The sequence below is a fragment of the Orycteropus afer genome, unplaced genomic scaffold (assembly GCF_000298275.1).
Source record: "Orycteropus afer afer isolate SDZICR_OR568_19922 unplaced genomic scaffold, OryAfe1.0 scaffold00175, whole genome shotgun sequence".
NCBI classification, from domain to species: domain Eukaryota; kingdom Metazoa; phylum Chordata; class Mammalia; order Tubulidentata; family Orycteropodidae; genus Orycteropus; species Orycteropus afer.
Genome location: NW_006921762.1, coordinates 6,157,436 through 6,170,603, shown reverse-complemented (window position 1 = coordinate 6,170,603; position 13,168 = coordinate 6,157,436). Strand labels below are relative to the sequence as shown.

General features: G+C 39.5%; 1 protein-coding gene across 1 annotated transcript in view; it reads left to right on the top strand.

Annotated features, from left to right (window-relative positions):
• DNM3 (dynamin 3) overlaps positions 1-13,168 on the top strand; it is a 903,988-nt gene that overhangs the window by 506,935 nt on the left and 383,885 nt on the right. The window lies entirely within an intron of this gene.

Below are 13,168 nucleotides of genomic sequence, written 5' to 3'. Positions count from 1 at the left end.
ACCAATCATAACAACAGAATTCTAAGCACCTGAGAGTGAGCCTCCCATAACATTGCATTGTGCCACACCCAACAGAAAAGCCCAGGTAGATAACGTTTACAATCAGGAGCTCCTCAGTTGCTCATTCCACCACTGAGTTTACAATGACTTATGGGTAGAAAAGCCATACTAAGTAATTTACTACACTGCAGTCAATAAAACAAGTAAACATCTTTCTGGTATTCTTTGCTGTCAGCCAAGATCCATCTGACATCAGCAGTGATACTCCTCATTCCATGTCTTCTTCTGAATCCAGCTTGCATTTCTGGAAGTTTTCTATCAATATACTGCTGCAACCGTTTTTGAATTATCTTCAGCAAGATTTTACTTGCGTGTGATATTAATGTTTTTATTCAATAATTTCCACATTCTGTGGGATCACCTATCTTTGGAATCGGCACAAATATGGATCTTTTCCAGTCAGTTGGCCAAGTAGCTGCCTTCTAAATTTCTTGGCATAGACAAGTGAGTGCCTCCAGCACAACATCTGTTTGTTGAAACATCTCATTGGGTATTCTGTCAATTCCTGGAGCCTTGTTCTTTGCCAATTCCTTCAGTGCAGCTTTGACTTCTTTCTTCCATACCATTGATTCTTGATCCTATGCCACATCCTGAAAGGGTGAATATTGACCAGTTGTTTTTGATACAGTGACTCTGTGTATTCCTTTCTTTCTTTCTTTTTTTGAATGTTTCCTGCATCATTCAATATTTTGCCTATAGAATCTTTCAATATTGCCAACTGGAGGCTTGAATTTTTTCTTGAGTTCTTTCAGCTTGAGAAATGCTGAGCATGTTCTTCCCTTTTGGTTTTCTAACTCCAGGTCTTTGCACATGTCATTATAATAATTGACTTTGTCTTCTTGAGCTGCTCCTTGAAATCTTCTTTCCAGCTCTTTAATCTTGTCATTTCTTCCATTTGCCTTAGCTACTCTCCTTTTAAGGGCAAGTTTCAGAGTCTCTTCTGACATCCGTTTTGGTCTTTTCTTCCATTCTTGTCTTTTCAGACCTTTTGCTTTCTTCATATATGATATTCTTGATGCTATCCCACAATTCCTCTGTTCTTCAGTTATTGGTGTTCAGTGTATCAAATCTATTTAGATGGTTTCCAAATTCAGGAGGGATATAATCACAATCATATTTTGGCTCTGGTGGACTTGTTTTAATTGTCTTCAGCTTCAACTTGAACTTGCATATGAGCAGTTAATGGTCTGTTCCACAGTCAGCTCTTGGCCATGTTCTGGCTGAAGGTACTGAGCTTCTCCATCACCTCTTTCCACAGATGTAGTAGATCTGATTCCTATGTACTCCATCTGGTGAAGTCCATGTGTATAGCCAGCATTTATGTTGTTGAAAAAAGGTATTCGCAATGAATGAGTTTTTGTTCTTGCAAAACTCTAGCATGTGATCTCCAGCATTGTCTCTATCACTAAGGCCATATTTTCCAACTACTTGTGATTCTTCTTTGTTTCCAACTTTTGCATTCCAGTCACCAGTGATAATCAACACATCTTGATTGCATGTTTGGTCAATTTCAGACTGCAGAAGTAGGTAAAAATCTTCAATTTCCTCATCTTTGACTTTGGTGGTTGGTGTGTAAATTTGAATAATAGTAGTATTAACTGGTTTTCCTTGTAGGCATATAGATATTATCCTATCACCAACAGCACTATATACTTCAGGATAGATCTTGAAACATTCTTTGTGGCAATGAATGCCATGCCATTCCTCTTCAGTTTGTCAATCCCGACATAGTAGATCATATGGTTGTCTGATTCAAAATGGCCCAGTCCATTTCAGGTCACTAATGCCTGGGGTATTGATCTTTATGCTTTTCATTTCATTTTTGACAACTTCCAATTTTCTTACATTCATACTTCGTACATTCCACGTTCTGATTATTAATGGACATTTGCGGATGTTTCTTCCCATCTTGAATCATGCCATGTCAGCAAATGCGGGTCCCAAAAGCTTTACTCCATCCACATCATTAAGGTCAGCTCTACTCTGAGGAGGCAGCTCTTCCCCAGTCATATTTTGAGTGCCTTCTGAACTAAGTGGCTAATATTCCAACACTATATCGGACAACATTTCAGGACTATTCATATAGTTTTCCAGTAATATATCAGATAGAGTTTCACTGCTGTTCATAAGGTTTTCACTGGCCAATTCTTTGAGAAGTGGATGACTCCTTCTTTATTCTGAGTCTTTGTTAATCTGGAAGCTCTGCTGAACCTGTCCACTATGGGTGACCCTGCTAGTATTTGAAATACTGGTGACATAGCCTCCAGTTTCACAGCAACACACAAGCCACCACAGTACAACAAACTGACAGACAAGTGGTGGAAATAATTCTGGATGCTGAAATATATGAAGAAGGAAGCGACATCGGGATTGGACGAAGACTCGTTAGCAACCTGCAAAATGCAGATGACACAACCTTGCTTGCTGAAAATAAAAGTAGACTTGAATGACTTACAGATGACTATCAGAGTCTACAGCTTTCAGCATGGCTTACACCTGAACATGAAACAAGAATCCTCAAACTAAAGGCCAAAAAGCAACATCACAATAAATAGAAAAAGATTGAACTTGTCAGGGATTTCATTTTACTTGGATCCACAATCAATGCCCATGGAAACAAAAGAAAACCAAAACCAAACCCACTGCCATCAAGTTGGTTTTGACTCATAGCAACCTCCATTGGGTTTCTGAGATGGTAAATCTTTATAGAAGTAGATTGCCCTATCTTTCTGCGGAGTGGCTGGCTGGTGGGTTTTAACCACCAGTCTTCTGGTTAGCAGTCAAATGCCATAGGCACTGTGTCACAGTCAAAAAATCAGAAAATGTATTGCATTGGATAGATCTGCTGCAAAAGACCTCTTTAAAGTGTTAAAGAGCAAAGATGTCACTTTGAAGACTAAGGTGCACCTAACCCAAGCCATGATATTTTCAATAGCCTCATATGCATGTGAGAGCTGGGCAAGGAATAAGGAAGACCACAGAAGTGCTGATGTATTTGTATTGTGTTGTTGGTGAAAAATATATGTGCCATGGACTGCCAGAAAAATGACCACATCTGTCTTGAAAGCAGCTGGAATGCTCCTTAGAGGCAAGAATGGCCAGACTTTTCATCTCACAAGTACTTTGCTCATGTTGTCAGAAGGATCAGTCCCTAGAGAAGGGTATCATGCTTGATAAAGTAGAGGATGAGCCAAGAAAGGGGGGGCGGGTAACCCTCAACAAGATGGATGAACACAGTTGCTGCAACAGTGGGCTCAAGCATAGCAAGATTGTGAGGATGGCACAGGACCAGCCAGTGTTTTATTTTGGTGTACTTTGGATTGCTATTAGCTGAAACTAACTGAAGAGTGCCTAACAACAATAGTTATGATTATATAGTCAAGGAAACTGAGTCTGGATTATCTACCCTTGAATCCCATGGACCTTGTGCAGTACTTGACTCATAATGTTGTTAGCTGCTGTTGATTCTGTCCCCAAGTCATGTCAACCCCATGCACAAAAGAACCAAATGCTACCAGTATTGCACCAGCCCCATGATTTTTGTGTATCAAAGTGTTGTGTTCCATAGGGTTTTCATTGGCTGAGTTTTAGAAGTAGAAGGCAGGCCTTTCTTAACAGTCCCTCTTAGGTGGGAAGCTCTGCTGAAACCTGTTCTGTATAATAGCATTGTGCAAGCCTCCACTCACAGAGGTAGTTGTTCTGTCTTAAGTTATTAATAAATACCCATTGACTGACTTAATGAGATTCTTAGGTGAAAAAGATCTTGTGAACGTGTTCCTGAATTGAACTTGTCTTTCAAAACTGTAGGTATGAACCCTCTCCTTTCTCTGTTAGAGAGTGTACTCTCTCTCTGGGCAGGAGTTCTCAAGAGGAAGGGAGAATGAGAGAGGCACGGGATTGTGCTTGCCTGGGCATTCCTTCCAAATTTACCAATCTGAGAAATCTTTTCACTCCTGGGGATAAATGAGTAAGAAAACAGCAGGTGTACCTCTCCAGCTCACCCCTCACCAATACTCTTCAGCCTTCCTCTCCCTTTTATTCCACTGGGCTTAGCCATTACACTGATGGTTAACCAGGAGTGTGGCTTGCCCCCTGCCTTTACTAATAAAATGCCAACAAAGTAGAAATGTCCATTTTAAAAACATGAACCCCTTCCTACAAAGGGAGCTCTGGTAGCATAGTGCATTTGAGCTAACCAGAAGTCTGGCAGTTCAAACCCACCAGCCATTCCTCAGAAGGAAGGTTGGACAATCTACTTCCATAGTGATAGTGCCTTAGAAACCCAAGGAGGAGCCACTATGTGTCAGATCCAACTCAACGGCAGTGAGTTCTTCCTACTAAGAAGTTTCCAGAAATTAAAAATCCAAAGAATACATTCCCAGAGGTATTTGCGAAAGTCCAAGATTCTGTGGAATTAGTCTAACATCATATTAAAGATATTTCTTTAATTTTAGTTTCTTACTCTCTCATCCTCCGCCAGAGAGGTTCTCTTGCCCAGGCAGATTTGAGCTCCTTCAGCAGCCGCAGTCTGAGCTGCTCTGCATGATAGCAGGTTGTTCCTTCTGGGCTTCCCAAGTTGAAGTAGACTGTTGTGTTCCTCACTTCATAAAAAAACAGAATGGGACACAAAAGATAATTCCAAAACTTGCTGTCTTGCTGTACATCAACCAATTCAGTCAAATTAATTGATTCCCTAGCCTTTAAAGCAATTAATTCCAAGCAATATTTGTGTTTCTAGATCCCTTTGCTAGGTGTTGCTGCCAACCATAGCAGACATTCAAAGTTATCTGAATGAAAGAGGGTAGATGAAGAAAACCTTCCTGGTTTTAGTCCTACCAGGCTGCTAAATAGTTTTGTCTAGTTGTTTGTGAACTCATAAACTTAGTGGGAGAAATCTCTCCCTCTGAAGTTAAGTTTGCCACTATGCTTTTACTAAGGGGGAAAGCCATCTATACAAATGGTCTCATACAAAGACACTAGAAACGATGCTGTCTTATTGCAAAGCTTAGGAGTTTGCAATGGTAGCAGCTCGTCACCAGGTCTTTATTTAAGTTAACCTTCCTTTCCCATGCAGCATGTGCAAAACTCATAATTTTTACTTCCATTTTGCCTTTGTGTTTCTCTTCTGCCTTTCATTACATAATTTCTTGGTCTAAGAAGCCTCAGCCTCCTAAGGAGACTTTGTACCTCCTCTGTAATTAACCCAAAGCAGCTTGTGTGTTGGGGTTTGACTCTTGGATCTGTAAATAAACCGTATGAGTTAAGGTTATCTCTCTAAAGTTCCCTCCTTGTCTTGGCGCTGTGTTCAGAATAGCTCTGGGAACAGCTGATCTAGCCCTGCCTACTTCAACCTGGCCCTAATAAATTAAAGTTAGAACCTGAAGAGTGCTCTGTGGTACATATGGACTTCAGCTGTCTTACAAGTTAAAAGTAGAAATATGGTTCCATCACTTGAGTCCTAATATAGAAAGACTCTTTTCCTTATAGTTGAATCTGTCACACCTGCTTAGAAAACCTCTGCCTGCCAAATTCAAAGAGGAGCAGGCTGTACCATGAAGATGCCTATGGCTTACAAAGGTAGTTCCCACCTACCAGCAGTGAGACTGGCCTGGACTGGCCTGTGCCTCTGCCTGGTCTCTCCAGCATTTGCCCAGATAGGACCCGAGCCCTGTAGTGCTCATGCACCTATAAAAGTAGCCCCTTATCTATGACTAAAGCCTATGGATGAACTTTTGTAATCTTTCAAGGTCAAAATACCAAATGGTCTATGGTTTGTAGCTTTCACTTAGGCTGCAACAGTGAAAAGCCAGCTGCACAGCTGAAAAAATCTTGCATGGTCTACCATAAGCAAGGTCAAGGTCAAAACTCCCTGCTCACAAATAAAGTTCAAGGCTTAAAGCCTTGGCATACCAGAACTTTTCCACATGTACTTTTTCCTCCGTATAATTTTACTCCTTGTCTGCATATTAATTTTGTGACCCAATGTACTGGCCAGATGTTGGGGTCTGTGCTTACCCCTAATGTATAAGTTTGGCAACCCTGACAAGTCCTACCTTCTTTTGACCTGTGGGAAACTAACTAGAACATGTACTCTTTGGGTAGGCTCACCACCAAGAGTAGAGGGTGGGCTGTTACAGTCTCCCCATTACTGGTCTTGAAGTTGCTTTCAAAGTTTCTGTACTTGGCAAAAGAAGCTTGAGTGATATTTATGACAGTAAATTTTAAAAAATGGTTTGTTGCCAGCCTTACAAATAAGAACATGCCCTTTCAGCTCTCAAGGTCTTTTCTACTCATGTAATGATAGGCTTGCTAGTTCTTGTTTACTCAGATTCTTAAAACAGAATTTGATATTCAAACACTATGAGGCTGTAGATGTTTATGGTACTGAATGTTGATGGATTTATTTTGGTAATACTTAATTTGAATACAAAGTAGACATTTTATATTAATCTTTTTCTATGAGAGAACTCGCCAACCTATCCCATTTCTCTTGACATTCTTTCCAGATTTTATTTTGTCTTTGTCTTCTCTTCCCCACTTCCTTTCCTTTTTTTTTTTCTATTAATTTCTCCTTTGTATTTTGACCCTAAGTATTCTGAAAAATTACTAATGTCTGCCTTTTTATATCTCGTTCCTGTGTTTTACTTTGATCTCATGATCAGTTTCTCAATTCCTTGGTGAAAAGTATATCAGGAATTCTTTTCTCTCATTTATTATTTTGAACTGATTAGCACTGGGAGGAGAGTTCCATTGTGGTGAATATGCCTCTTCTACTGTCAAAGGAAGGGCTGAGATTGGATACAAACTCCTTAAACGTTTCATGACAGCAACATACCTGCTGACAGTGTGCAGTACTGAACATATTTCCACAGATGCACGTGAAGGGATGTGGGCTGTGTGGTGTAATCCTATTCCTTTTCTCTCCAAATGTGAAAGCATGGTGGAATATTATAGGGATAATCTTGAAACTATTCTATCCTTCATAAGAGTTCTTTTTGCAAATTTCATTTTAACTATTATTAGTAACTTCATAGGAGCTCTGGTAGCATAGTGCCTAAGGCACTTGACTGCTAACCAGAAGGCTGGCGGTTCAAATCCACCAGCCACTCCTCGGAAGGAAGGATGGGCAATCTACTTCTGTAGTGATACTGTCTCGGAAACCCAAGGAGGGGTCGCTATGAGTTGGGGCCGACTCAACAGCAAATAACAACAACAAGTAACTTCATTTCCATATTAGATATGTCCATTAGACTAAAGGATGCCTAATAAATATGTTTTTCAGCTATTACACCGCATACTTCCAGAAATAGGGGGGTACATCTTTGAGAGATTAATTTAATCAGGCAAGTATTGCTTCATATAATTTTTAACTCCAAAACCCCATTCTCACCTCAATTCACATATCATCTACTTTTTTTTTTTTTCGTACCTTGTTAGCCTTTCTGGGTGGCACAATTTGTACTTGACTGCTAACAGGTGGTGTAGTACCTAAGGCATTTAACTGCTAACCTGATGGTTGACAGTTCAAATCCACCAGCCACTCTATGGAAGGATGACTGGGCAATCTACTTTCATAATGATTTACCACCTTGAAAAGCCAAAGGGGATCACTGCAAGTTGGAATCAACTCAATGGCAGTGAGTTTGTTTTTTGTTTTTTTGGCTAACAGGTTGACAGTTAGAACCCAACAGCAACACAGTAGAAGGAAGACCTGGCTATCTGCTTCCTAGAGATTGCAGCCAAAAAACCCTATGGAGCGTAGTTCTACTCTGTAACACGCAGGGTTGTCATGAGTCAGGAAAAACTTGACGGTAGCAGATTTTTTTTTTTTTTTTTCTGTTTATCTTCTGATTTCTACATTCTTGGTCATAGTTTTGTACCTGGCCTAGATTGAATGGATGATCACCTGCGTTGCCTTTTTGCCCAAAACTTCAACATCTTTTTACCCTTGCACTTAGGTCCCTTAAGTCCAGAAATCCACCCCAGGATCAATTCCCATTTATCTACTCCTTTTCTATATCAGGTTTGCAGACTTCTGCTGGAGAAGATAAAGCAACTGTATTGATTGAGTTTCCTGAAAGTTTCTGGTCTTCAATCTCAGCTTTAAGGTGTTTTTTCCCACTAGTTCTAGTGGGGATTCCTTGGCTGTGCACACAGTCATGTGCTTGGCTGATAATTGAAAGGTTGGAGATTCAAGTCCACCCAGAAGCACCTTAGAAGAAAGGCCTGGTGATCAACTTCTGAACAATTAGCCATTGAAAACCTTCTGGAGCACAGCTCTACTCTTACACACGAGTCACTAATAGCATCTAGTTTCATTTATGCCTACTCTCTAATTCAATTACCAGTTTTCCCAATGCTTCATCACTATCTTCAAGCCTTCTTTACAACTTCTCACCTTCAATTTCCTACAGATAATTTAGTCCCTGCTCTGGCAGGTTAGTGCCTAAGGCACTTGACTACTAACCAGAAAGCTGGCAGTTCAAACCCACCAGCCACTCCTCGGAAGGAAGGTTGGGCAATCTACTTCCATAGTGATACCACCTCGGAAGCCCAAGGAGGGGTTGCTTTGAGTAGGGTCCAACTCGACGACACATAACAACAACAGCTCTCATTAAGAGAAATGAAAACATCAAATATAACCTTTCTATACCCTCTACCCTTTCACTTACAAAGTACCTTTATCTGCTGCCCACTTTCCTAGTCTTCCCCCAGCTAACAAGATGAAGTACCTCCATTCCTGATCAAGGCCAGCCCTTTCCCTGTGCTCTTCATTCATTCATTCACTCCTACTTTGTCCTTGCATTGTCTTTTCAATCACCAGGCTCTCACTGTTTACTCATTCTTTCTCTTTAAGCAATAAATATGTTTACTTCTTGCTTATCCTAAAATGACAACCTACTTTGACCCTGTGCCCTGTTCTGGTTTTAACTTTGTCTTTCATCTTCATCTGGAAGGTGATTGTCTCCATTTTTTACTTCCCATTCACTTTTCAACTCAGTGAACTCTGACTTCTTATCCCACAACTGCACTGAAACTGCCATAGCTAGACACTATGACATTTCTGTTGTACTTTTCTGTTTCTTTCTGTGCTGGATTTGATACTCACAATCACAGACTTCTTGAAATGCACCTCTCCTTTGGCTTCCATGACATCATTGCTTCCATTTCTCTGAAATTATTTTTTACATTCTTTTGTAACCACCTCTTAAATGTTGGTAATCCTCCAGGAATCGACCTTAAATCACTGTTATTCTTTCAGAGAGTTATAACTTCTACCTGTCTATATTCTGATGACTTGCAAATCTTTGTCTCCTTTCCTGTTTGCTTCAGAAGTCAGGTCAGTTCCATGAATATTTTTCACAGATATCTCAAATTCAACATGGCCTTGGCTCTACCACTTTCTGGTACTTAGTGTTTTTCTTCTATTCCTTCTAATAGCTCCCAAAATTTCAGAATCATTCTGGAATAGCACCATCCAATAAGAATGTAATACAAGCCATATATTTAACATATTTAACATTTTCTAGTAGCCACATTTTTTTAAAAAAAGGTGAAATTGATTTTTTCTTTTCTTTCTTTCTTTTTTAATTGTGCTTTGGGTGGAATTTTACAAAGCAAGGTCAAGATCAGAATTTTCATTTTCCATACAGCAGTTCATACACATTTTGTTTCATGATATTGATTGCAATCCTCATAATGTTACAGCTTTCTACCCACTTCCTCCCTGTCATCCTTTCATATGCATTCCTGCCCTCTGAGCTTTCCCTGTGCAAATACTGCCCTTCTAATCTTACATGACTGCTTGTTCTAAGGAGTGTATCTATCTGGTATAAATGTTCACCTTGTATGTCTATTGTTTGGCTGGAATCCATGGGAGTGAGTTCAATTCCAGGCCTGAAGGGTAATAGGTGCCATAGTCTCAGGGGTTTCAGCAGGCTCTATCAGACCAATAAGCCTGGACTTTTTCTTTTCTTTTTTTTTTTTTTATGATGTTGAGTTTTGTTCCATATTTTTCTCTCACTCTGTCCAAGATATCCTGCACTGATCCTTTTCTGAGTGGTTGCCAGTGGTAGATGAGCACCATCTAGTTCTAGTCTCATGGTCATGTAAGCTGAGGTTCCCATGGTCCACTAGTCCCTTGGACTAAATGCTTCCGTCTGTCTTTGGTCTTTTTCAATGTTGTTTGGTATGGACAATGAGACTAATTGTTGTCTCTAGGTGGCTGCTTGGAAGCTTTTAAGACCCCAGTCGCTACTCACCAAAGTAGGATGTAGAACATTATTTTTCTGTAGTGTTGTTAGGTGCCATCGGGTTGACTCCAACTCATAATGACTCTGTGTACAACTGAACAAACCACTGCCCAGTCTTGCTTCATTCTCACAATCCTTGCTGTACCTGAGACCATCATTTCAGAAATTGTATCAATCCATCTCATTGAGGGTGTCCTCCTTTTTAGCTGACCCTCCACTTTACCAAGCACGATATCCTTCTCTGGGGAATGGTCCCTTCTGACAACATGACCAAAATAGATGAGATGAACTCTAGCCATTCTCATTTCCAAGGAGCATTCTGGCTGTACTTCTTCCAGGACAGATTTGTTAGTTCATGTGGCAGCCCATGGTACTTTCAGTATTCTTCGCCAACACCATAGCTCAAATGCAGCAACTCTTCTGTGGTCTTTCTTATTCATTGTGCAACTTTCACATGCATGTAAGACTATTGAAAAACACCACGGCTTGGCTTAGGCTCACCTTAGTCTTCAAAGAGACATCTTTGCTCTTCAGCATGTTAAAGAGGTCTTTTATAGCGGATTTGCCTAATACAATACATCATATGACTTCTTAACCGCTACTTCTATGGATGTTGATTGCGTATCCAAATTAAATGAAATCCTTGACAGCTTCAGTCTTTTCTTCATTTATTGTGATCTGTTTATTGGTCCATTTGTGAGGATTTTTGTTTTCTTTATGTTGAGATGTAATCCCTATTGAAGACTACAGTCTTCAATCTTCATCAGTAAGTGCTTCAGGTAATCTTCACTTTCAGCAAGCAAGGTTGTGTTGTCCGCATATTGCAGGTTATTAATGAATCTTCCTGCAATCCTGATGCCATGTTCTTATTCATATAGTTCACATTCTCAGATTATTTGCTCAATATACAGATTGAATAAGTATGGTGAAAAGATAAAATTCTGATGCACACTCTTCCTGATTTTAAACCATGCAGTACCCCTTTGTTCTATTCAAATGACAGCCTCTTGGTCTGTATGCAGGTTCCTCTTGAGTACAATTAAGTCTTTTGGAATTCCCATTCTTCTCAGTGTTTTCCATAATTTGTTATGATGCACACAGTTGAACGCTTTTACATAGTCAATGAAACACAAGTAAACATCTTTCTGGTATTCTTTGCTTTCAGCCAAGATCCATATGACATCAGCAATGATACCCCTCATTCCACGTCCTCTTCTGAATCCAGCTTGCATTTCTGGTAGTTCCCTGTCAATTAATTATCTTCAGCAAAATTTAACCTATGTGTGATATTAATGATATTGATTGATAATTTCCACATTCTTTGGGATCATTTCTTTCAGTCAGTTGGGCACATAGCTATCTTCCAAGTTTCTTAGCATGGATGAGTAAGTGCCTCCAGTGTAGCATCCATTTGTTGAAAACATCTCAGTGGGTATTCCATCAATTCCTGGAGCCTTGTTTTTCATCAATTCCTTCAGTGAAGCTTTGACTTCTTCCTTTAATAGCCTTGGTTCTTAATCATATGCCACCTCCTGAAATAGATGAATATCAACCAATTCTTTTTTCTGCAGTGACTCTGTGTATTCCTTCCATCTTCTTTTAATGCTTCCTGCATCATTTAGTATTTTGCCCATAGAATTTCAATATTACAACTCAAGGCTTGAATTTTTTTCTTTAGTTCTTTCAGCTTGAGAAATGCTGGACATGTTCTCCCCTTTTGGTTTTCCCACTCCAAGTCTTTGCACATTTTATTCTAATAACTGACTTTATCTTCTCAAGTCTCTCTTTGTAATCTGTTCAGCTCTTTTATTTTGTATTTCTTCCATTTGGTTTAGCCACTCTCCATTCAAGAACAAATTGTAGAGTCTCTTATGACATACATTTTGGTGTTTTCTTCCTTTCCTGTCTTTTTAATGTCCTTTTCCTTACTTCATATATGATGTTCTTGATGTCATCCCACAATTGTTCTGGTTTTTGGTCATTGGTATTCAGTATGTCAGATCTGTTTTTCAGATGGTCTCTCATTAGTGTCCAATGCATCAAATCTATTCTTTAGATAGTCTCTAAATTAAGGTGGGATATAATCAAGGTCATATTTTGGCTCTTGTGGACTTTATTTTTATTGTCTTAAGCTTCAACTTGAACTTACATATGAGCAGTTGATGATCTGTTCCACAGTCAGCTCCTGGCCTTGTTTTGGTTGAAGATACTGAGCTTCTCCATCACCTCTTTCTATAGATGTAGTTGATCTGATTTTTGTGTATTCCATCTGGTGAGGTGCATGTATATAGCCATCTTTTATGTTCTTGTAAAAGGTATTTGCAATGAATTACTCGTTGGCCTTTCAAAATTATATCATGTGATCTGCATCATTTCTGTCACCAAGGCCATATTTTCCCAACTACTGATGATTCTTCGTTTCCAATTTTCACATCTAATCTCCAGTAATAATCAACACATCTTGATTGCATGTTGGTCAATTTCAGACTGCAGAAGTAGGTAAAAATATTCAATTTCCTCATCTTTGGCTTTTGTCGTTGGTTCATAAATTTGAATAATAGTCATAATAATTGGTCTTTCTTGTAGGTGTAAGGATATTATCCTATCGCTGACAGCATTGTGCTTCATAATAGATCTTTTTTTAAAAAATTTTATTTTATTTATAGTGGTTTGGGTTAAGATTTACAGAGCAAATTCACTTTCCATACAGCAGTTCACATATACTTTGTCTCATGTCATTGACCACAGTTTACAATGTAACAGCTCCCCTCCCACTTCCTCCCCATAGTTACGTCTTCCCAGTGACCATCCCTCCATACTCTCCTGTGCCCTGAGCTGTCTCTCTGTGCATAAGC